At 42.2% G+C, this 22,375-nt stretch overlaps 1 long non-coding RNA gene across 1 annotated transcript; it reads left to right on the forward strand.

Annotated features, from left to right (window-relative positions):
* The first annotated feature begins 560 nt into the window (after positions 1–560).
* Positions 561–21,972, forward strand: LOC309447295. Its single transcript, XR_014185591.1, has 4 exons — positions 561–674; positions 950–1,001; positions 5,530–5,678; positions 21,784–21,972. It is a non-coding gene; the product is annotated as an uncharacterized lncRNA (long non-coding RNA).
* The last annotated feature ends 403 nt before the right edge of the window (positions 21,973–22,375 follow it).

The following is a 22,375-nucleotide window of genomic DNA, read 5'->3' on the forward strand; positions in this document are numbered from 1 at the left end:
GCTGGGAACTTCAGTGGCAAAGGGAGTGCAAGTCAATCGGTGAAAGAAAATGAGGAGGAAACATTATTTATGGAAAGTTCACTGACTGGTTGCTTATTGCTGTATTATGTTCTTTTTCTTTCCACTTTAAAGGAAATGGCTCCTATAGCAAGAATGACTCACTCATCAGATGTTGCCAGTGATGTGGGTTTGCCAGTTAGTTATTATGTCAACCTTTTATCACAGCGTGGTGCAAGTGCACGGTTCCAGATAAGACCGCAGATGTGAAGGCAGAGGAGGGGAACAGCAGGGGGTGGAAAACCCATCATTCATGGTCAAACATGAGTCCTGTGTGTCTGCAGCTCCTTGGCTGTTCGAGTTGACCTGAAAGAGCATTGAGAGGTTTGTTCTCTGTAGCATCGTGGCCACACAACACCATGTCCTGATTTCCATCAGTTTTGGAGCTATCTATCTTGACAAAGCAGAGGAAACTCCACCAGGCACAGTGATTGTCAGGTACAGCATTACCAGAGCTCTCTCTGCTAAATGTTTTTCTTGCTATAACACAGTGTGTTTGTGACGGCATCTGTTTCTCATCTCTGCAGAGAACCCAGAGGGTCCCTGACTCTTCACTGGGGAGAACTTGTCCTTGTGCTAACACAGGGAAGGGCACAGACCAGGAGACTGCAAGTAATGTGAGGAAGAGACCTTTCTGGTTTCCTGTCTTTCTCCCCCCACCCTCCTCCCATTTATTATAAAATTAGATACAAAAAGGAGCAGATAAATGCAGCAAGGTATTACATATGGCCATTCAGTTTATGGAAGAATTGCAAAAGTTGCATAAGGAGGCTGAGCTCAGCAAATAAAGAAAATAGAACACAACTATCTGCAGGAGATGACTTCAAATCCAGCTGATTTTTGCTTCATGTCTGCTTTGTCTGTTCTGAAATACTTGTTTTAACCTTACTAGGAGACTTGTGCCATAACCAGAAAGGAGAGTAAGGGCAGTGCCATGACTGTAGGTAAATATTGTACAGAAAAACACTCTTGATAAACTTTTCTCAGCTTCTCTAGTCCTGTATAGTGTTACTTTATAGTTTAGATATTACACATCACAAACATGAGAACGAAGCCCTTTGCTTTAGACAAAACAACTAGGAGATGTGTAAGCAGTACACAGTTTTAATCCATGTATCCAATCTATCCAAAGTTTGGGGTTGTTTTTCTTTGAGTTGATGAAATGGAAATTCAAATGTTACTTTGACAGTGCCATAGAAAAGTCTAAAGTGAGGGACTGTAAATAGAGTTTGAGCTGATATTTCAGTTTGGAAGCTAGGGGAAGGAATGAAGTGAGGCAGCCAGCATGAATATTCTCTTGAATCTTGAGGGAAAACTTAAGATTTAAGAGACTTCTACTGATACTGTAATTTGTAAAGCCACATCTGAAAGCCATTTGGTTTTGTACTCATGATATCAATGCAAAACAAACTCTTATTTAACATGAAAATACTTGCCATCTTCTTTTCTTACCCCATCTCTCCATTTCCTCCTTGTCTTTGAATCCTCTGCAGTAATTCCTGAATACAGGTTGGAAATGAAGCTATTTACCAGCCTCGAAAGATGAAAAGACTTAGTAACAAAGACTGACATGCCAAACTTGGTGTCTGCAGTTGGGAGCATTCCTTGTCGCTGTTTTGTGTGCTAGCCTGGAGTTTTTAATTAAATCTGATCTAGTGGTTGCTCACAGCAGCCCTGTTCTGCTCGGCAGTATCACATATCCAGAAGCAGCATGGGCTCTTGCTTTGTTTTTTAGGGCAGGCTCCTGCACAGCCTCTGCAGAAGATGTTTATTTTTCTATAAGAACCTGTAAAGCAAAGCACTCTGAGGTGAATGAGACCCAGTATGTGTGTTTGGGAAAATTCCCTAGGACTGGAAAGTGGGAGACTTGCCCACAGATCTTTTCCTTTGCATTCCCTTTCACTGTAGTGTTATAAACAATCCTTAATGTTTTCAGGCTTGTGGTAGTTCTGGGAGATATTATCCTCATTTTGTGCATAAGGTCTTGGATGACCCATCTGTCCAGCGAGGTGCTGTTTGATGCTGGGAAACATTCGATCAAGCCAGGCTAGCAAACAAGTATCTTTGGGAAGTTAGTGGAGCTGGCAGCCAAATAAAAAGCAAAGTTTCATCATGTGTCTTTAGAAAATCACCCTGCTTTTCTGGTCTTTGTGCTCCTGCAGCTTTGTGTTCCAGAGCCCCGCTTAGTGCTTGCTTGGGATTGCTATCACAAACTCACTCTGTGCTCTTGCTTGTTTACTACATTCTTGTTCAGTTCTTTTCTTCTTTTAATTCCTGTTCTAATAAGCCAATTTTCAATGGAAAGACACATTTTTATGGCCAAAGCTTTATAAGCCCCTTCTGCTCCTGTAGTTATGAAGCCAGCGTAATTTTGGTTGTATAACATGGCAGCTGGGGGATTCAGCTGCAGTGCAAACAGGCAAATGTAATTAACCTAGCTGTAATCCAATTAGCTAGTGGTATGCAAGCTAAAAAGCTGTAGCAGTGACAGCCATAACATCCTACCTGGTCTCTGGATTCATATTCAACAACTGAAATTTATTTTACTCTGAGTTTTACTTACAGTACGTCTGTGCTGTTTTCACATGTGGTAGATATACCCCTCAGAACAGCCTGTGCCTCTCTTCAGAGCAGCCTCTGAAGATGTGGTCTGGGTGGCAACATCTTCAAGTCCCAAAGGATCTGTTACCTGCTTAACCAATGAATAAAATATTGTGCTTGTTAGCTCTATTCTAACACACTCTCTCCAAGCTTGTCTGTCAAAGCTGTAATGGAAGCGGATGATTTTTATCTGGCTATAGGATGCTCAGATCATGCATTCTGCTGCCAGTTTTCCCTTCCAATTGGTGAATGCAAATGCAAGAAAATTTCAGGTGAAATTCTGGATCCAAGGAAAAAGGAAAGTAATGCCACATGTCCATGAAAACTCTTCACTGCCAGCACAGGCAGATTTGTATTTAAGGGCTGACTTTCTGCCTCAAAGACAAGGATTTTAAGTCCTTCTGTTACCAACTGCCTGCTGAAGTATCAGGGATCTGAGGGCTTTAACAGGAGTTACGTGTTTGTATCTGAAGGAAGTGTTTGCAACAGTGTCTGCTGTAGGTCAGGTCTCATTTCATTCATGGAATAGCCTGACTAAATTCAAGTCATACGAGGAATAAACTTCTTGGGTTTGACTTTTGTAGATGAATGAGCAGATCAGAGGAATGTGGATGTTAATGTCACATAAGCTTTGGTGTGACTTTACGCCCTGCCAGTCCCCTCTGATCACTCTAAACATCTCTCAGTGCTTCAGATGACAGGATAGCTCGGATCTGTGCAGGTACCAGTAACAAGTATCACCACAGGCCAGCTTGCAGCAGAATAATCTACAATTGTCTTCCATTTGTCCTCATTTAGCATGAGCAACAGAGATTCTGGCATCAGAACTGGTGTGAAGAGCTCTGTGCTCTGCCCAGGTCACAGCCCAGATACACACAGTTTGTGGATCCCCAAGTGTTTCCCATATGTGAAGTTAGGCTGCAGCTTTTGGAGCTGATGCTCATCACTCTGGGGGCTGCAGAGTGGGGGTCTCTGCAGGTTCTGAGTCACTGTCTGCACACAATCTGTGGTTCAATAACTGTATCTCGCTGCCGGCTGCTGTTCTGCCTGAAGCTGGTCTGGATATCCTTGCTGCACATTCACATGTCCTTTAGGGAAGATCACAGAATCCCAGAATGTCAGGGGTTGGAAGGGACCTGGAAAGCTCATCCAGTGCAATCCCCCCATGGAGCAGGAACACCCAGATGAGGTTACACAGGAAGGTGTCCGGGCGGGTTGGAATGTCTGCACAGAAGGAGACTCCACAACCTCCCTGGGCAGCCTGGGCCAGTGTCCTGTCACCCATCTTGGACCTGCTCACACCTCACACTTGTGGGATGCTGCCATCGTCATCCGGCAGCAGCAGGCGCTGGCACTCCCTGCAGCCAGAAGCCTGAATAGCCATGGTTAGGGGCAGACAGTCTGCCCGAGTTGCTACAGTCTTCTTCAGCCAAGTTCTCTTTCTGGTTGAGACCGTGGTCAGCAACAGTATGAAACAGTGGCAGTAGGTGAGAGAGACTAACTAGCAAAAAGTGACAACCTCTACACCCTAGTTCACGAGTTACCACACCCGCTGCTGCAGCACAGCGTGGGGGCTACTCACCCGTGTCACAGGCTGGTTGCCCCTTCCAGCACCTGATGGGCAGCGACGCGCTGCTGCCCTCCCGGAGGCTTCTTCAAGACGAGGGGCGGGGGTGTGATCCCCCTCGCTGTGGTCATGTCCGCTCCATGTCAGCTGCTCTTGCAAGGGCTGCTGGGAGCTTCTGGGTCTCTCGAGGATGAAAGTGCCCGATTGAGAGAAAAACAAACAAACAAACAAAAAAAAACACCCCAAAACAACAACAACAACAACAACAAAAATCAACCCAAAAAAAGGCTTCTCAGTACCTCAAAGATTTTGCTTAATCGGGACCCGCCGATCAGCTGATCTCAGGAACTGAGATCTCCTTTAATATTAAAATAAACAGATGTCTTGGTGGTTTCTGATGTCATACGTATTCTTTCCTGTGAACTAATACTGCTATTATTAGTGGGTTCATATCTATTCAAAGAGTTCTTTTATTCCCCTCTCCCTTTTTTCATCCCACGTATGTGCTGGTTTGCTAGCATCTATTTTACATGTGTAAAGAATATTGTCCTCTCTGTGGTTTTTGTCAATGCATTAAGCTGCTCCTAATGGGATTGCAGATCATCATGTGAATCTGTGATGTGTCTACTTGGGGATGCGCAAGTCGTATGTCTGTATCAAGAATTCTGTTGACAGCTATAGACTGTTGCATAGCTTGAGTTCACTTTTAGGTGTAAATGCATGCCACCGATGTAAATATCAGGTTAGATTCTGAGTTGCCATGAAACAGATATCAGAAACTGTTCCTTTCAGGCACTCTAGGCAAGAAAATTGCCGTTGGGCAGAGTCCTTCCTTATGGGCAGTTTTTTAAATGTAGGAAGAAATTAAGGATGGTGTGAGAATAGAGAGAAGAACTAGGAATGGTTTGTGGTGATTCTCTCCCAAAATTCACACAATCACGATTGAAAACTGGATGAGGCTCCATCTTTTTCTATGATGAGAATACTGTTTGAACAAGCCCTTCCAGAAATCACCACGGGATTGTGACACAGGGGCTGGATGCACAGAATCTTTTCTATTGATTTGGGGTCCTGAATACCTTGCTGTAGTACCAGACTGTAGATTCAGGATATAGCCTGTATGAATGTAAGCTCCTGGATTTTGGGCCTGTTTTTCCTTGCTAAACAAATCATGGGCAGCTTGCTCATCCAGATGCCAAAGCACACAGGCTGGCTACATTCACACAGTACAGCTGGGTTTTCTCTGATGTGCATGTGACTCTTAACACATAGTTATTAGGTTTTGCATGTCTTTTTTTTTCCAGTTCAAGATGCTGGAAGCAGTGAACTATGTTGTAGCCCATCAAAACGGTGTTTTCATTGTACAAACGTTGAGATGCTGCATGTCTTAGGATGTGCCACGAACACATGCTGAGAATTCCTGAGGATGCAAAGTCTCCTGGAGCAGGGGAAGGTAAGGAAACCAGCTTGATGCACCGTTGCCTACATTACCTAATGAGCCCTGGAATCTCTTTTTCCTAGACCTGAGTCTGGGTGTTGCCCTGAGGACAGGTAGTTGGCACAGAACACAACTGTGCATGGGGGACAGCACTTACGGTATTGACAGTTGTGTGGTGTTGACTGTAACCATCATTGCTTGAGCTCCTGAACTTGCTCTGTTCCATTTAGCAGTTATAGCCACAACCTGTGTGACCGCTGGGAATTCCCTGGGGCTGGAGGCACGTTATGTATTGGGGTACACTTGAGGTTTATGAGCTAAAGACAGATGCTGGCTATATAAATGGCATAGTGCAGTGTCACACAAAGATACTACTCCTGAGCTTAGCAAGAGATTACCAAGCTAGTGTATCGTTCCACTTGTGTTCCTTTCCTTCAGCTGTGACTGACACAGCTGTACTAAGCCAACCAGTGTGTTTGGCTTGAGGAGGATGCATAGCATTGTGTAGAAAAATCCACTTGTTGTTCAACACTGTGCTAAGTTCTTTCTCTTATCCAAACTTTCTGAAAACTGCTCTTTAGTACTTTTCTGCCACCTTTCTCTAGGAAGTCACCTTATTGCTGTTTCTTTCTAACTGTGTTTTTCTGTAGACTGTTGTGCTTTCTGGGATATGTTTTACCATTTTCTCAAATTTGCCAACCCTGATCTCTGTGCGCAGCCAGCCCACCCACTTACAAACGCAGGTACCTGCCACCCCCACTGAGTCGCTTCCTTGCAGACAGACAGTTCTCTGGGGAGCATCGCTGAGCCTCTAGAAATGTTGGGAGGAATATCAGGTTCTCATGCTCTCTGTTATGAAATAGCCTCCTACCAGAAGGAGAAATAAACACTCCTCTTACAGGCAATGTGTTCATTATTTGTGCCTTCTAGGGGTTCCTTCTACTGATACCTGCCTCTGGGACACATAAACCGTTAGTTTAACTTGATATTTGTATTTTCTAGTCTTCTGTTTTCAGGGCAGTGAACATGTTGGCATTTATCCAGTCAACCTTCCCTTAACAGTACAGTTATTTTGTTACAGCTCTCTTGAATGCAGTATCTGTACATTTGTTCACATATTAGGTTATGGTAATGTTAAAAATATTCCTTTAACCTTGTTTCAGTCGGGACTCAAAAGAATAGTCTGATTTATCTGCTTCATGGGTGGTACTTCAGGCAGTTAATTAACAAAAGCATAAACTGCATTATTTTACCTTGACTGTCTCTTTGTGTCTGCCAATAACGTTTAATGTTTCAAATTGAAATTGGCCAGAGAAACGGAATAATGTGCTCAGTGGCCTATTATCCTCTACTAGGACATTCCGTTGGTTCACAAATTCATTTTGCTCCCGATTCTCCATCTTTTTGCACTACTTTTAAGCCAGAAAAGTAACCTGCTGTGTGTCAAAGACCCAGAGAGGAGCAAAAGCTTGCCCAGTGGTACCCCATGTCAGAGCAGGGAGGCTGCACATCCCTGGCCATGGGGATGTTGCCAGGTTTGTACCTTAATAGAAAACATTTCCAGTCCTAAACCTGACAATCCTGGACATGTGATCAAGGTTACAGCTAATATATTAAGTAGTAAAGACATGGTACCTGCATTGACAACTGTTCTACTCTGACAGCTGGAACTAACTAGAAATAAAACATCTGTGATTTAGGAGAAGGAAGCAAGACAAGCAAAATTGTGTGAATTTCTCCGCACATTTTCACTTGAACCTACATTAGGGAAAGTAGCAGTGCTGTGAATAGGCAGTACCTTTTCCTTATAGTGAAGTGCAAGATAAGTATTTGTGAGAGAGTCTGTCTTTACATGGTCATAAAGCAGAGAGCTACTGATGTAATGGGAATTGAACTGAGCGGGAACTCTGATCTGTAAGTATTGAAGTTTCCTTTAAAATTCATCTTGTGAAAGAGTCCCCATGAGTGTCATCCAGATTTAACCCTTTGGAAAAAAGCTGGAGGATGCAGATTCCTTCCTGTGTGACTTGATGCTATAAATCCAAGCTGCTAGGTGTCTGCTTCTGGTTGTTTAGTCTTGGAGTGGGACTGTGAATTTATCTTCCTTTAAAAATTTCCCTTGTTTCAGTGGTCTTGTGCAGCAAAGGAGCCCTCATTCTTCTGAAAAGCTTGCTTCCCAACTTTAGGAAAGGCAGCTTTGCCAGCATAGCTTTCAGAAGTTCCAGTGGTCAGTAATGAAGTTTTAACGTGGATAATGAAAAGGTCAAACTCCATTTCTTTTAATCCCTAAGATTTGACTTCTTAGAAATGAATAGGGGATATTCCCTTTCACAATAACAAAGCAAACAGCTGAAGTGGATGGATGCTGGACTGCAGCTCAAAAACAGAGTGTTAAATTCCTGGTTCAGATTGTGACTTCTTGTGTGACGCTGGATAAATAGCTTTAGAACAGGGATATCCTTTGTGGTTATTTGCCAAGTAGGTTTATAGTTCTGTCTCCAACGAAAGTGCTTTGGGAAGAGAAAGGTGATGTCTTAGGGGTAAGTGAACCATCTTTTGTTCTTGGAATCCAGGGGTGAAATAAATTCTTTATTCAAAATAACCATAAAAAGCAGTGAAGTTCATTGTGGAAAGGAAAAGTTTTGTTGTAACAATAGCAACATTCTCCTAAGTGACAGGCAGTATGCCAATGTGGCCAGAAAGACATTTTATTGTATCTAGATAGTACACTAAGCACCCTTCGGCCCACTTCTAAGGAATCTTCAAAAAAAGCTTCTAGTTTGATTTGATATGTTGAGCATGGCCCCAAACCCAAGGCTGACTTCATTATTTGGCATCTTTTTGGTGTTCGACTGCAGAGGTCAGTCCCCTAGAAGAAGTAAACTGGGTGCCTTGGCTCCTGCTCATTTCCATCTATGAGACTGCTCTCTTAATTATCTCACTCTCACAGTATGTTCAAGAGGAGGGGAGAATTAAAGAGGGACAGTGCAGGGGGAGGAAATCCATTTCAGTTTAGAAACCATCTGGGCACCACAAATTCTATAAGGAAAATATCCACAGTAAGATCCAGGAGAAAGGGAATCTTCACACTGAAATAAACAGTTGAATATCCATTTGGATTATGTCACTTTAACCGAAGAGGTTTTCGGATTGCTCTGCTCGTAAAGCTTGCCAAGGCCACGGGTGAAAGGGCAGCTTGGGAAAAAGATTGAGTTCGCTTGCTAATGGGCCCTTCAGAAATAATGGGTTGTGAATGATGCATAATGCTTGACAAGGCCTGTGGACCATCCGTCATCAGATGTGTAGAGTCTTTATGTGTGCAAGGTCAGGTTTAACATGGAGCCAAGATGAAATTGTAAAAGTGCTGAATGTGCCTTAGTGTTCCTGAAAAGCTTTTTTGGGTTAACTGGGTGAACTAAGAGCTCTTTTGGAGGCACCTAAAAGTCTGACTGGAACTTAAGTCATAACAAAAGAACTGGCCTGGGATAGAAATGCATTATCAGGTACTGCAGAATAAAATTTCATGGAGTTTGTGGACAAAAGTCAGCTTTGAAAACCACCCCACTCCCCAAATATTTAAAGTATAGTACTTCCCTATGGGTTTGTTTTTTTTTTTTTCAAATCATCTTTTCTAGGCTTTCAAATAGGAATCCAACATATTAAATGAATCCAGAACAGCACTTAGCATGTTAAAAAGTTAATTGACCTGACACACTGGGGCTTTTCCAGCCTACAAGTTCAAAAAATTAATTAGCATTTGTACATTTCACTTTGATTTTCAATAACACTGTGGACTACCACAGCAAATAAAAAGAATAGAAGCAGAGAAGTCACGGGGAAGAAATACATGTGCGAATTGTGAGGGTGTGAGAGCCCTGAGGACACTATCAGCAATAACGGCCCTGACCAGCCTCACCTGAGGCCTTCATCTCACCCATGGGCTCAGGAGGTGATTTAAGCTCAGTCCTGGGTCTTTGTTCCCAGCTCAAGCTATGCTGTAGGATGGCTGGTCTCTAGCTCAGCCATGCTGGGTTATGGGCCTTATGGATCTGGACCATGATTTATGAATTGACTTCTTAGCTTGGCATCAAATTTGCATTGTCACTATGGACCTGTCTGTGGTCACTGGGCTTTATCAGACCCTGTTTGCCATCACTGGACCTAATTCTGATGTGCTGACTGATACTTTCTCCTGTCTTGGCCTTGAACCTGTGACACCACTGTGAATTTGGTGACTGGGACTCTTGGTTGAACCTGCCACCACTCCCTGGCACATCCTGCTCTCCTTTCTCAGGGGCTGGTGAGGGTCCTCCTCTGCTGGTCCCATCATCACTCCTGGCTCCCTGTCTGTTTGTAAGCAGTTGATGCTACTGTGCCCTGGCAGAGGGGACTCCGAAAGCACTTGGGTATCTATGCCAGCATTCCCATGAGCTTGTTGGACACAAACTTATAAGTTTCCATTACAAGTTTGCTTGCAGTAGCAGGAAACCAGCCTTGATGGACCCAGGTAATTCCTCCCAGTTGCATGCTGCTAAAACTCATGTGAACAGCATGCAGATCTATTGAAGGTAAATTCTGAATGACCTAGAATATGCTAAAGAAACGCCCAGTGAAATGAGGGGATTAACAGTATTGTGCTTACCACTGAGAAGTACATGCTTAAAAATGTGTGTTTGATAAATTCTTCTTGTGAGATTATGGGCTACTTGGGAATAACTGTTCTGGTTTGCTTAGAAAGCAAAAACTCCGGAGAGCGGATTGGTGGGAGCTGTTTTTACTGTTAGCCCTATTCAGGTTCCTAAGCTGATTAAATGAGGTTTTGGATAATGTGTGTCATGTCTCAACACTGTGAGGATGAAGTGTTTCATGAGCTTCAGGAGCCAGAGCAGACTTTTAGTCACATCATAAGAACTCCGGTTACACTTTAAAGGCAACTCACCTCTACCTCTTGGTAGTTGTTTCTGCCAGCTGTGTCTTCTTAAGTAATTTCTGGTGGTAGGTACCATGACCCAAGTTCCAGAAAGGACTGGAGAAAGCAGAATCAAGTGCTGCTTTTCTTTGTGTACACTGCATGGAAAGGCTTCCATGCTTCAGAACTGGGAAGGTGGAAAAAAGCTCTGAGCAGAGAGCTGCCACCTCCAATAAGCCAGGAAACACCAGGGACAGGCTGGTTTACATCTCATTCCCTTGAAAGGGGGTATTTTCCAGTGAAAGTGAGCTGTTATTCTTTTTTTGTCTTGTTTTCTTCTTAAATTAAATTGGCCTCAGACTAGACAGGGCAATCAAGATCTGATTTCTTTCTCTAGCCACAAGGCTCATACTCGCCCCCTCATTTGTGTAATCGAAGAACTGTAAATGTTGTCTGCAAAGTGGAATACCCTCAAGCAGAAGGGAAGTAAAGATTCCTTGCCCTTCCACTGTGGAGATTCTCCTGTTTCAGGCACTGTCCCAAGGAGTGGGAGCTCTGATATTCAGACTACTGAAGCGGAAACAAGAAATATGGGAACAGAAGTGATATTAAAATCGCTCAGTTTTCTGCTTTCAGTACAGAGTAGATTAAGTCTTTGTTGTTTAGCATGCAGGAAGGAATGAGACAAACAGAAGATTAGAAACTAAAAAATATGATGTGTTGTCTTTTCTCCCAAACAATAATAATTATTTTAGATAATGCACTTGGCAGAAAGATCATGGTCTAGTCTAGGAAGCATGTCATTATTTAGCCTCAGTTATCTTCCAAATACTGCTTAAAAATTCTAGCTGCTTAGTAAATTAGTACTAAAGGCCAGTTAGGCCAGTGCTGAAGGTCACGTAGTGATATGCAGTTGGCCTGTGTGAGAGTCACAGGATTTTCTGTGAAAAAAATCAATTTCTGCTAAACAGATTTTTATACAGAATAGATTGTTTTTGCCAAACCAGACTGGTTTTCAAAATCACAACCAAAATGAAAGGAAAAATTATGGAATTATGGGCCTATGCCCATTTCTGTATGAATATTTTGCACATTCTTACATGGACGTTTATCTACTTAGAAAATGGGGTGAAACCCACAGCTGTTTTCAAGTAGGCCACCAAAGAATTGCTGGCATACTTCAGTGTTCATATGTTATTTCCCTGTAACAAAATCACTAAGAACGTGCCTTGTTTTGGAAATATTTCTGGTTTAATGTGTGTGCAGAGCTCTCTAGTTGGACAGGATGATTCTCTTAAGAGCAAATTAAGATAATTCCTCTTTTTTTGTTGAAAAAGTTGGAGCTTGATTTTTCTGCATATTAATTCCTTGCAGTGAAAAGAGACTTTCAGCTCCCTCTGATCCAGTGTGACAGGAAGAGCAAATTCAATACTCACTACTGGCTTCTGAGGCTTGGTTCTCTGCTTAAACTGGTTTAAGTTGGTGATTTCACTAGGATTATTCCTGATTTATCCTCTTATTTTTGAGGGGAGAATCAAGATGGTTGACATTTAGCTAGCTAAACAGACACATATGGAGAGAGAAGAAAGAGGCATGACTATACACTTACAGAAATGTGGAAGCCAATACTCTATTATACGCTTGTGAACAGACCACATTGCACTTACCTCACCTGTCAGTGCATAGAAACCTCTATCAGTCAGAACAAATAATCCTAAAATGAGATTTCCTATTTTTGAAACCTTTTATCCAAGAAATGCAAAGATGAAGGAATTCTTGCTGGAAGACTCATAATCCCTAGAGTGGTTTGCATTGTGTGTATTTCCCCAAAATCATTTTCATATGAGTGTTGGAATGCTTTGCAAAATCCCTCTGTTTGCTTTTGGGGATGTTCCAAAACTCTTCCAGAAAGTCTAAAGTTTCTGGGATTTTCCGGGATTATTTGACTTCAACTGGAACGTGCCTCACTTTACTCCAGACAGAAGAGAATGAAGTCAGCATGTTTCTCCGGAAGCTGAATCTTTATGTATAAACACAGAACTTCCAGTGGTAACTCTTCATTGTAGGAGACTGTAGGTTTGTTTTTGTGCACTGGAGAAGCCACTTTGTCACCCAGGTTAGCAGATCATTATCATGATATGGAAACATTAATAAAGCACAAGGAAACAAGGTTATGCAGTGAAGAATTTTTTACCTAAAGGGACGCAGTTCATTGGCCAGTTGTTTTCCTGCAAACAAATATGTCCTTGTCAGACTTGGGTTACAAAATGGAAAAAAAAAGTGGAAAAGGGAAAAATGTGTGGGAGGACTAGTAATAGAGAATTTCAAAGATCATGAAGTCCAGGACGATGTATGTGACAGTTATGGAAAACATGTCCTTGACTGCCAAGAGCCAGCTGGGAAACGTACTTCCATGGGAGATGACGTGAATCCAGGGTCTTTAAGCAATGTGTCAAAACCATTGTTTTACAAAACTGCTCCTCTATAACAAGGTGACGTCAGCAATGAGGCCCAATCAATGAGCAGGAAGAAGGGGATGTGTTTCCATGCAATACTGAATGTTCTAGAGGAGGAGTAACTGCACAAATCAAGTGTCTGTTTCTTCCTCCCAGAATATTATATGGGGGACTTGCAGATGCAGTAAGACCTTAAGGATTTGAGAATTGCCTTGTGTTGTACCACATTCTTCTGGTGTTCACTTGTATGGGGGTTTAGCTACCACAAGCTGCATCATGCATTCTTTAAGGTTCTTTGTTGTATTTAAAACTTGGAAAAAGCTGTGATACCAGAAAGCAGTAAACTCAAACCAGTTCCAGACATTATAGCTGTTCATTTGGCAGCCAAATTGTTAGCAAACAGTGATGAACTGTCAAAGTGTAATGGTCTGGTTATTTGTTTCAAGAGAACACAAGGGACCTTTGATCTTTTGGCATTTAGCATATTACACACCAAGTGGCTTATATGAAGAAGGGCTTTGATATCATTCAAAGTCAATGCCCATTGCTTAATCCCACTGATGTTTGTTGGAAGGACTACTCGGCCGGCCAGCCACAGTCTAGGAGGTTCCTCCAGTGCCTTGACGATAATTTTCTGATGCAAAGGGCGGAGGAGCCAACTAGAAGAGGTGCACTGCTGGACCTCATCCTCACTAACAAGGAGGGTCTGGTTGAAGCGGTAAAGGTTGAGGGCTGCAGTGACCATGAGATGGTGGAGTTCAGGATCTCATGTAACAGGAGCAGGATAGCAAGCAGAATTGCAACCCTGGATTTCAGCAAAGTAAACTTTGGCCTTTTCGGGCCAAGGGTGACAGACACTGGACCAGGCTGCCCAGGGAGGTTGTGGAGTCTCCTTCTCTGCAGACATTCAAACCCACCTGGACACCTTCCTGTGTAACCTCATCTGGGTGTTCCTGCTCCATGGGGGGATTGGAGTAGATGATCTTTTATGGTCCCTTCCAATCCCTGACATTCTGGGATTCTGTGAACAAAGAAAATGGTCTCTCAGTTCTTCACAAGGCTGAGAGAAAATTTACTTGTAAGTATGAGAGTGTATGAGAAAGATGAGGATGTGACCACTAGAGTCAACTTAACAGACTTGCCTTTTTTGTTTTACTTCCTAAATTTGTTAGTACTATCTATGTCTGAAATGCTGTATTCTTCACTCTTTCAACCAGAAATGGGGAAAGAACCAGTGAGTAGGACTTCACATTGGCAACCACTGAGAAGATGTGATTCCTACTGTAGTGAAGCTGCAGCTCTTTTTGAAGGTCAGTTTTTTTAAAATTACCAGTAACAGATAATCAAGAAGATGATGTAGACCCTGGTTAGCGTGGCACCTTTACTGACCTTCCCAGATTCATCTTCTGAACTGTCATCTGTCAGTTGTCTTTAAAATATTTGTTGGCTTGGGAATTGTAGCTGTTCACAGATAACCCAGGTTAATTTAGTCATTGAGACAACAACCTATTTCTAAGCAGTGTGACCATCCCAGTTGTGCCTCCTACCAGAGAGGCACTGAGACATCAGCAAATAAAAGCAGGTCACTCAGCTGTCACAAGCTGAGAAAATAACTCTGCCAGAATAGAAAATGAGAGTGTTTGCATACGGGTTTTGTACTTTAATTTTGCATACAAAGCAACAAATTAGAAAAACAATTGGCAAGTAGTGTGACCAACAAACTTCTTGAGTTTCCTTTAATATTTTAATGAGCTTTCTTAACTCTGAGTGAGAGAGAAAGCAAAGACGCGTTTTCCCTAGATCTGTAGAGAAAACACAGGGTACTTTCAATGGAAAGCACCAGTCTAGGAATTGTTCCCTGGAGTCCACTTAAGAAGACTTCTTTGCACTGACATCATGGAAGTTGTCTGGGGGTGCAGTGACCTGAGGTCAGAGGGGCTGATTTTGGTAAGGAAGTGTTTTGGAATTCTGCTTTTGGAAAGCTAACTAGAGCTGGCTGCATATTAACATCTATTTTAAATGAGTGTTATCAGGAATAATTAGAATTAATATGCTTGTCTTCATGCCTGTTGCCTTATCTCTTACTGGTGGTTATTTTAGAGAATGTGCATAAATCTGGGAAAGGCTAGAATTTAAGTCAAGTTATTAGTGAAACAAAGTTTACTAAATAGAAAATTGTATATAGATGTATTATGACAGCAAGCCAGGAGAATATGCATTGTGTAGGTATGTGAGTTGTATTGGCTCTCAGTTTTGCTACAGATCCATATTTCAGACACTGAAAAGCTTAAGGGTCCTCAAATTTGATTCAGCTTTTTAGAAACTGTGTGACAAAGTGTGAGTTTAAGTTCCAGATTCACCAGAAAGGGAGGAGAGAAGAACACTATTTCCAAATGTGACTGTACTTTAAACTCCTTTATGTCCTGACCACCAAGGTCAGAGTCTTTACAGAGTGATGGGCAGTGGGGGCTTTGTGCTCTCCAGGCACAGCGCTGAGCTGTTTTACATCTTGGAGTGCTCTGACCATTGTCTTGAAACAGTCACACATTCTGTGCTTTAAAAACATCTATGGCAGCATTCCTTGCCTTGGCTTGTCCTGGATGCAGAGGCTTTCCAAAGATCATAGAATGTTCTCTTGCAGCTTTGGGAGAGGAATCTCTTGATACTGCAATCAATAAGCTAAGATGTGGAGAGGGAGAGAAGAGATGTTCAGGGGGTTACTGAGCTCTGCTGCAGGGACCAAGTGCACCTTGAGCTTTGTCATTTGAATCCTTTTTGTACATTTGATATTGTGTGTTTCAGAAGGCCACATGTGAAATCTGTGATAGAGCAATCAATCTTGGCTTAAATGCACTCAGCTACCCCTGCTCCGCTGATTGGCATCTTTCTATTTTTTCCACTATGCCTGAAGAATTGTTTTTTAAGAAAAACTTCTTTTAAAAGCTACGAAGGACAGTTGAGATGCATTTCCTTTTAAATGTTAAAGCTCGAAACTTTAAGAGTTATCTAAGATTTAGCTGCGATACAGCTACTGTAGCCATTAACTTCAATGGCAAAGTCCTCTGCTGCCACACATTTTTGGGTTGTTTTTATGTAAGTGTACTGAAAGATGCAAGACCAAATTTTCTGAAGTTGGGAAAAGTCATAATCATAATTCCGAAGTAACCTGAATTCAATCTCTTAATATATGTGCATGATGGTACAGTTTCAAGAAACATGATTGCTTTTTTCCCCATATGACTCAGTGGTTCTCATGATGAGGATGAACAACTACTGTACTTATTGTTTAGATCAGTTGCATGCTTTATTTACTGGATAATATTCAAGTCCATTCTGACTTTATCCTGTTTGTTTCTTTTCCTATTGTGCCTATTACTATAGCATTTTAGCTTTTACAAAACCCTCTTATATTCATTTGGATGCGACGGGACTGACAGGGAAAGAGGGACATAAAATGTGAGTCACCTCTACCTTTTGGGTACTCAGTGAGAGCTCCCCAATGTCTGATTTATGTTCAGAGCACTGTATTTGTTCTCAGCTCCCACTGAGTTCAGCTGCAGCTGTGAGCACTTAACACCTCGGCACATCGGGCTCCTGGGGCCCAGGTCAAACAGGGAACACCCAGAAAGTGGCCACCTCGCTGGTAGTACTTAGTGGTAGAAGCTGATATCCAGCCTAAGTCTGTATCTAATTGCCAGAGCTATGAGATCATCTCTTCTTTCCCGCAAATCCTTCCTCATGTAGCACGTGAGTCTTCCTAGAAATGAAGTATGAGTTGTAAAGTTTCTATTGTTAAGCAGCACTAATGCACTACAGGACACGTCTGCTGCTTTTTTTTTTAAACCCAAATGAATTAACTTGGAGTAGGGAGGGATAGTGTGTGGTCATGGCAGAGCTAGAAGAAAGTCGGTGGTGTTGAAGGAGGCAACCTGGTTAAGCAGAGGAATCACAGATAAATGTTTTTAGTAGGAGCTGCTGAGAGGAAGGGAGGAAAGATGTCTGAAATGCATATCTGCCTCCTTCATGTTGGTTTTCTTCCAGCATGTCTTTGTTAGGATGCAGGTAGATTAGCAAGAAGTATTATATTTCTGAGGGATGGAAAGCCAAACATGATATGGGGTGGTCACCTCTGATATTGATGTGCAAGGAGGTCTGTTATGGTTCCTGCTCCATGTTTGCCCTGGACTCCAGAAACATCCCTGGCTGGAAGGCTCATTTCCATGCTGGCCAAGTGGTGACTTCTGTAGCAATTAATAAAAAATAATACTCTTTTCTGAGACTGTTACTAAGGTGTTGAAGCACAACGCAGACCTTTGGCTTATTTCTGTTTAGCAAATAAATTGTTTTCAAGTATACAGCGTGTGCAGTTACCTGGAAGCAAAAATTGTCTTACTGCTTGTTCTTCCTGCAATCTATTCCTTCTACAAACAACATGTATTTGTTGGAGAAAATACTGTAATGTAGAATTTTGTGTCTGGAGAGTACTTTATATCACATGCTGATTTCCAGATCAGTCATGATGTTTGCACAGCTGCTTTTATAGACAGGTATTCCAACCACATTTACACGCAAAACCTTTCTAGATTGATTACGCTTATATCTTGATGTTCAAAATATCCAACTTTACAAGTGGTTTGACCTGTGGTGAAACCTCTAATTTCTAGATGCTGATTCAGTTCAGAAGATGAGGTAGAGTACTTTCTGGTTTCAGCTCACTATGGCTGACAGCACTGATGACTTGTACAAGACTTTGTTATAGGGGTCACATAGTTTCATCTCCATCTTTCTATACAAAATTGTATTTCATTAGAATGGAGGTAGGGTAGATTTAGGGTGTGAAGACTTAACTAAAGCTCCTGTCCTTTGTACCTTTGGGGAAATTGTTTCTATCTCAGCTGCATTTGTCTTTCATGCCTTCTCCCACCCTTTCATTTTTGTTTCCATGTTTTTTCTTTTCATGATAGATTGTTACATGCTTGGATGCAGGTATTTGACTGTCACATCTGTCACGCTGTCTGCTACAGTGAACCTTGGTCTTAACTGAGTTTCTGGTTCCTACTGAACACAGTGAATGCCCATGTTTAGTCAGATGTAGAATCTACAAAGTCTGAGTCTATAAATTCTGAGCAATCTGACTGGGAAAATGTGTCTGCCTCCTCAGAGATCTTGGGAGATGTTTGCAAGATTTCTAAACTATGCTGTTTTGTTTGGTACCCAAGGATGTGAATAGCTGGAATGATCAGAATAAAAGTAATTTCTAGGCAGAACCAAGTCACAGGGAGATATTACCCAACACGTTCCTTTGCGTAGGAGCTTGAATCCATTCCATTATTTTGTCAGCCAGTATTTATGGTCTTCCAACCTCTTCCTCATGGCAGTTGGCTAAAGTTTGAAAGCAATTAGAAGTCTGTGCTGATGTTTGTAAGTCTGTAGGAGTAACTAAGTGCTAACATTCAAAAACGATTCACTTTCTCTGCCTGAAAGAGTCTATTGGGAGAAGGCCCTTTTCTCTGGGTTAAATCGTTCATGTAGTATAAGTGCCAGAACTAGTGTGAGTGCAGTTCTGAGATGGAAACAACCTAGTTTGCCCAACTTCTCTCTCACATTTTCTTCTTCTAGAATCTTTTACGGAGAATCTAGACAGTCCTCATAAATTTCTACCTAGCCTTAGGTACAGCCTTTTCTGAAATAGCCATCATAACATTGCATTCTGCAATAAGTGTCCAAACATCATCTTTGCCCAATATGCCCCAAAGCGACATTCATCCTCCCTGTTAAGCAGACATCAGTATTTGTGAATACATAACTGGGTTTCAGGTTGTGGGGAAAAACAAAGACATTATCATGACCCCTTCATTTCTGGAGTCATTGGGGTAATGTGTTTGAGAGCCATGTCTGGCTTCGGATGGATAGACAGATTGAAAGTGTGTAAGAATCATTTCATAACTTTCATTCTGTGTGCCTTCCTATTTCACTTTTTAAAGTCACCTTGTCTTTCTCCCAATATTTCTTCTCCATAATCAGAACCTACTATATGATTGAAAGGAGCCATCACTGCTTCACTGTACAAAGTGACATTGATCAATTCACGTCAGAAATGCCTCATTTCAGCAAGCATTGAGATTGAAGTGCTCTCCTTTCCAAGCATGTGTCCAATTCACGTATTACCAACAAAACGTTTTGCCTTTCTCTCATAGATATTTATTCTTGAAATCAGTATGAACTTGGAAACTGAACAACTCCCTTGCCCATCCTAATTTCGTATGACATCCACTGCTTGTTTCTCACAAGCATCACAGTGACTTCTGGGATGCAGATGGTCATAAATCTGGGATCTGTGTTTACGATTCTGTTCTGTTTCTGACTTAATTTTTAGTGTCTCTTTCCTCCAGTCTGGGATGATGGCAGCATGAGAGCTGGTAGGTGACACTGTCACCACCTGCCCTTGTGAATCAGAAATTGCTCTTCTCTCTGACATCACTGCATCAAGGTCCTGGGAAAGAAGCGAAGCACAATTGCAGGGTAGGAAAAAAGCACTGAAAGAAAAAATTGCATTGGTCTGAGGTTAAATCTGTGGTTGGTTGTAGTCCAAAGATGCCCTAGGACTGACTGTCCTTTATAGCAAGTTATTGAGGGAACACTCACGCAGAAATCTGGCAGATAGGAACCTTGAGATAGCCTCTGATAACCAGATCAAAATATAAGGGAGTGGAGCTGGTGGCAGCTGGCCTGGAAACATGCAATCTAAAAATAACACATTATTTCAATAAGTTACTTCTCATAGCTGCATTCTTTAAATGCCTGTTTATTCAGCACTATATCCAGTGTGTTCTACTCTCCACATGCTATACATAACTTATCCTGCAGCCTGAAATAGTCCTACATACATAAACCCCCCAAAACACTCTACATATGCAAAACTTCAGTCTATAGTTTAAGGGCTTAGCACCAGGCCAGACCACCACACATGGAAGTTGGTGAGCACCTTGTGAAGTTTCATGTAATTTCCTGGTGCTTCTCTCCTCCCCGTTATCCCATCCCTTTGGCTTCACATCTGGACCCCAGAGCACCTCTGGATGCCTGTTTGCATACTGCTGAGAAACTCATTTTTCACAGCTTAACTGAGAACTGTTGCGGTAGACTTGAAGTGAGGAGTTGATGTTTTATGGTGGACCTGACACTAACTTTGCACTATTTTGAGGTTACTCCTGGTCTAGGCAATTTTTTTTTGCTAATGATTGACAAATGCTGGAGGGTCTGTGTTGAGCATAAAGAGCTGAAGTCCCAGAGCACCCACCAAGGACTGTGAGCAGGGGAATCCTTGTCTCCTATGAGCCCAACACCTGCCCTCTTACAGGCTCTGTTTGTTCCTGCTCGTACACCAGGACTAACCCCTCAGCAGCCAGTGTGTGTTTCAGGTGGGGAATAGCACAGACAAGAGATGAAGTCATGTTTTTCAGTCCTTTACAGAGCTTCAAATGGCTGGAAGACTATGAGTAACGAATTGTTAAAAACGGTTCATGTCAAGAGGCTGCTGCTGCAGGATGTGCCAGTGACTCAAAGAAAAGGCAAATGGCCTATTTCTCTGAGCGAGCAGTGACTCATTAACATCTGCCTTTTTCTATTTTTGCGCGTGAATTCTCTCATTGACTTGCAGATTTTCCTTTCCATTCTCCTTTACAGTAAGACTGTTTCTATTTTAGTCCTATAGACAACTTTTTCCACTGCCCTCTTCCACTTCTTCCTTGGGGAAGGAGCTGGTGCCGCAACTCCCTCTCACAAGGGCTGTGGCTCTCTGAAGCCAGTCTGTCTGGAGCTGATGGTGTCATGAGATCCTTCAGTGCCAAAGCGCAAAGCATTTTAAAGAAATATTTTCTTAGAGTCTTATGGAGTGTGGCACTTCTGAGAGAGGCAGGTTTGAAGTGCCTGAGAGCTCCTATACAACCGCTCTCTGTCCCGTTCCCCATGATATCTCTCTTTGGAATGGCATTTCCCCATCATTACACCCTGCTCCGCACTGCTGTGCTGATTTTGCCATTTTGGTTAGATCTATCTTTAGGTTCCACCTCTGCAGAATCATTTCCTTTTCATGTTTCATAAAAAAACCCCAATTCAAATTAAAGCCTGTGATTTTTGGTTTGTGTTTTTAGCTGCCAGTGGGGTTCTGGTGGGTTTCTTTAATGACAGTCTCAGGTACCAGTGGTTGTGCTGTGGCATTCTCTGCTTGCAAGAAATGCTGTGCGTAGGTGCTGGCAAGGGGTCAGGAGCGAGGGTTCGCTGCCAAGACAATGTCCTTCTCTTCCTCTGCACAGTTCTCAGAAACAGAACAACCCCAAGTCTGGGAACTGGTGCAGGACGTATTCTGAGAACAGCTTCAGAATCAGACGGTTCGTTTAGACTTGTTTAGTGCTAATGTTTGTCATAAAATGGGCAAAAAGCGTGTAAAAGGTAAAACTGGCATTTTAACTGTCATCTCTCTGATGTATAAATGATCCCAGTCTTTGCATCCCCAGCATTTTCTGGACTCTAAGCTCCATCCTGCTAAGCTTTTCCAGACTCTTGCATTCCTTCCCTCCTGTCTTGGTTGACTTTGGCCAGGACCTCTCTGCACTCCCAGTTCATTCAATTCACACCCAAGTCTGAAGTTAGAGCTGTGAATGTGTTATTAGAGATGCTTATCTTTGTGACCACAACAGACAGATCATGATCTCCTTTTAAACAGTAAGAATCTGACTATTCATCTCTATGTTTTCAGACACCACAATATAGCAAAGGCTTGGACGGATGGTGGGCAGGGGGTGATCATGGAGAAATGGAGGACTCACAAGTCATACCAGCAGAAGAGCTTAAGCACATCCCTTCCAGCCACTTTTTGGTTATTTTCCCAATAAAAGGAGAGACTTGTTCATTTTTGTTCACGGATTGTGAATCACTGATCAGTACTGTTTACCCTCAAAACTGAAATTAAAGGCGACCAGAGTATGTTTGGTTTCTTGTTTTGAAACAGAAAGCAAAGAGTATAGTGATTTAGTTTAGGTTTGATCAACATAGTATTGAAACCCAAATAAAATTGACTAGAAACATGTCTCACATTTTAGCAAATTCAAAGTGATTTCCGCTGTTAATTTAATTTTCCTTTTAACCACTTGGTGCATGTGATTTCAAAATTATGCTGGAATGGTGTGTTTTGCTGACCAATACAAGTTAAGACACGATCCTGTTTCCCTCCTGCACATCGCAACGTGTAGTCATGCTGCTCAGTGTTGAAGGATTTCTAATGGATGCTTTTTGTGAGTGTTGCCTCCCAAGCCAGGAGAAGTCCTTGGCTTGTCCAGAACAGAACTGTC

The sequence above is a fragment of the Streptopelia decaocto genome, assembly GCF_964273445.1.
Source record: "Streptopelia decaocto genome assembly, chromosome: 17".
NCBI lineage: Eukaryota > Metazoa > Chordata > Aves > Columbiformes > Columbidae > Streptopelia > Streptopelia decaocto.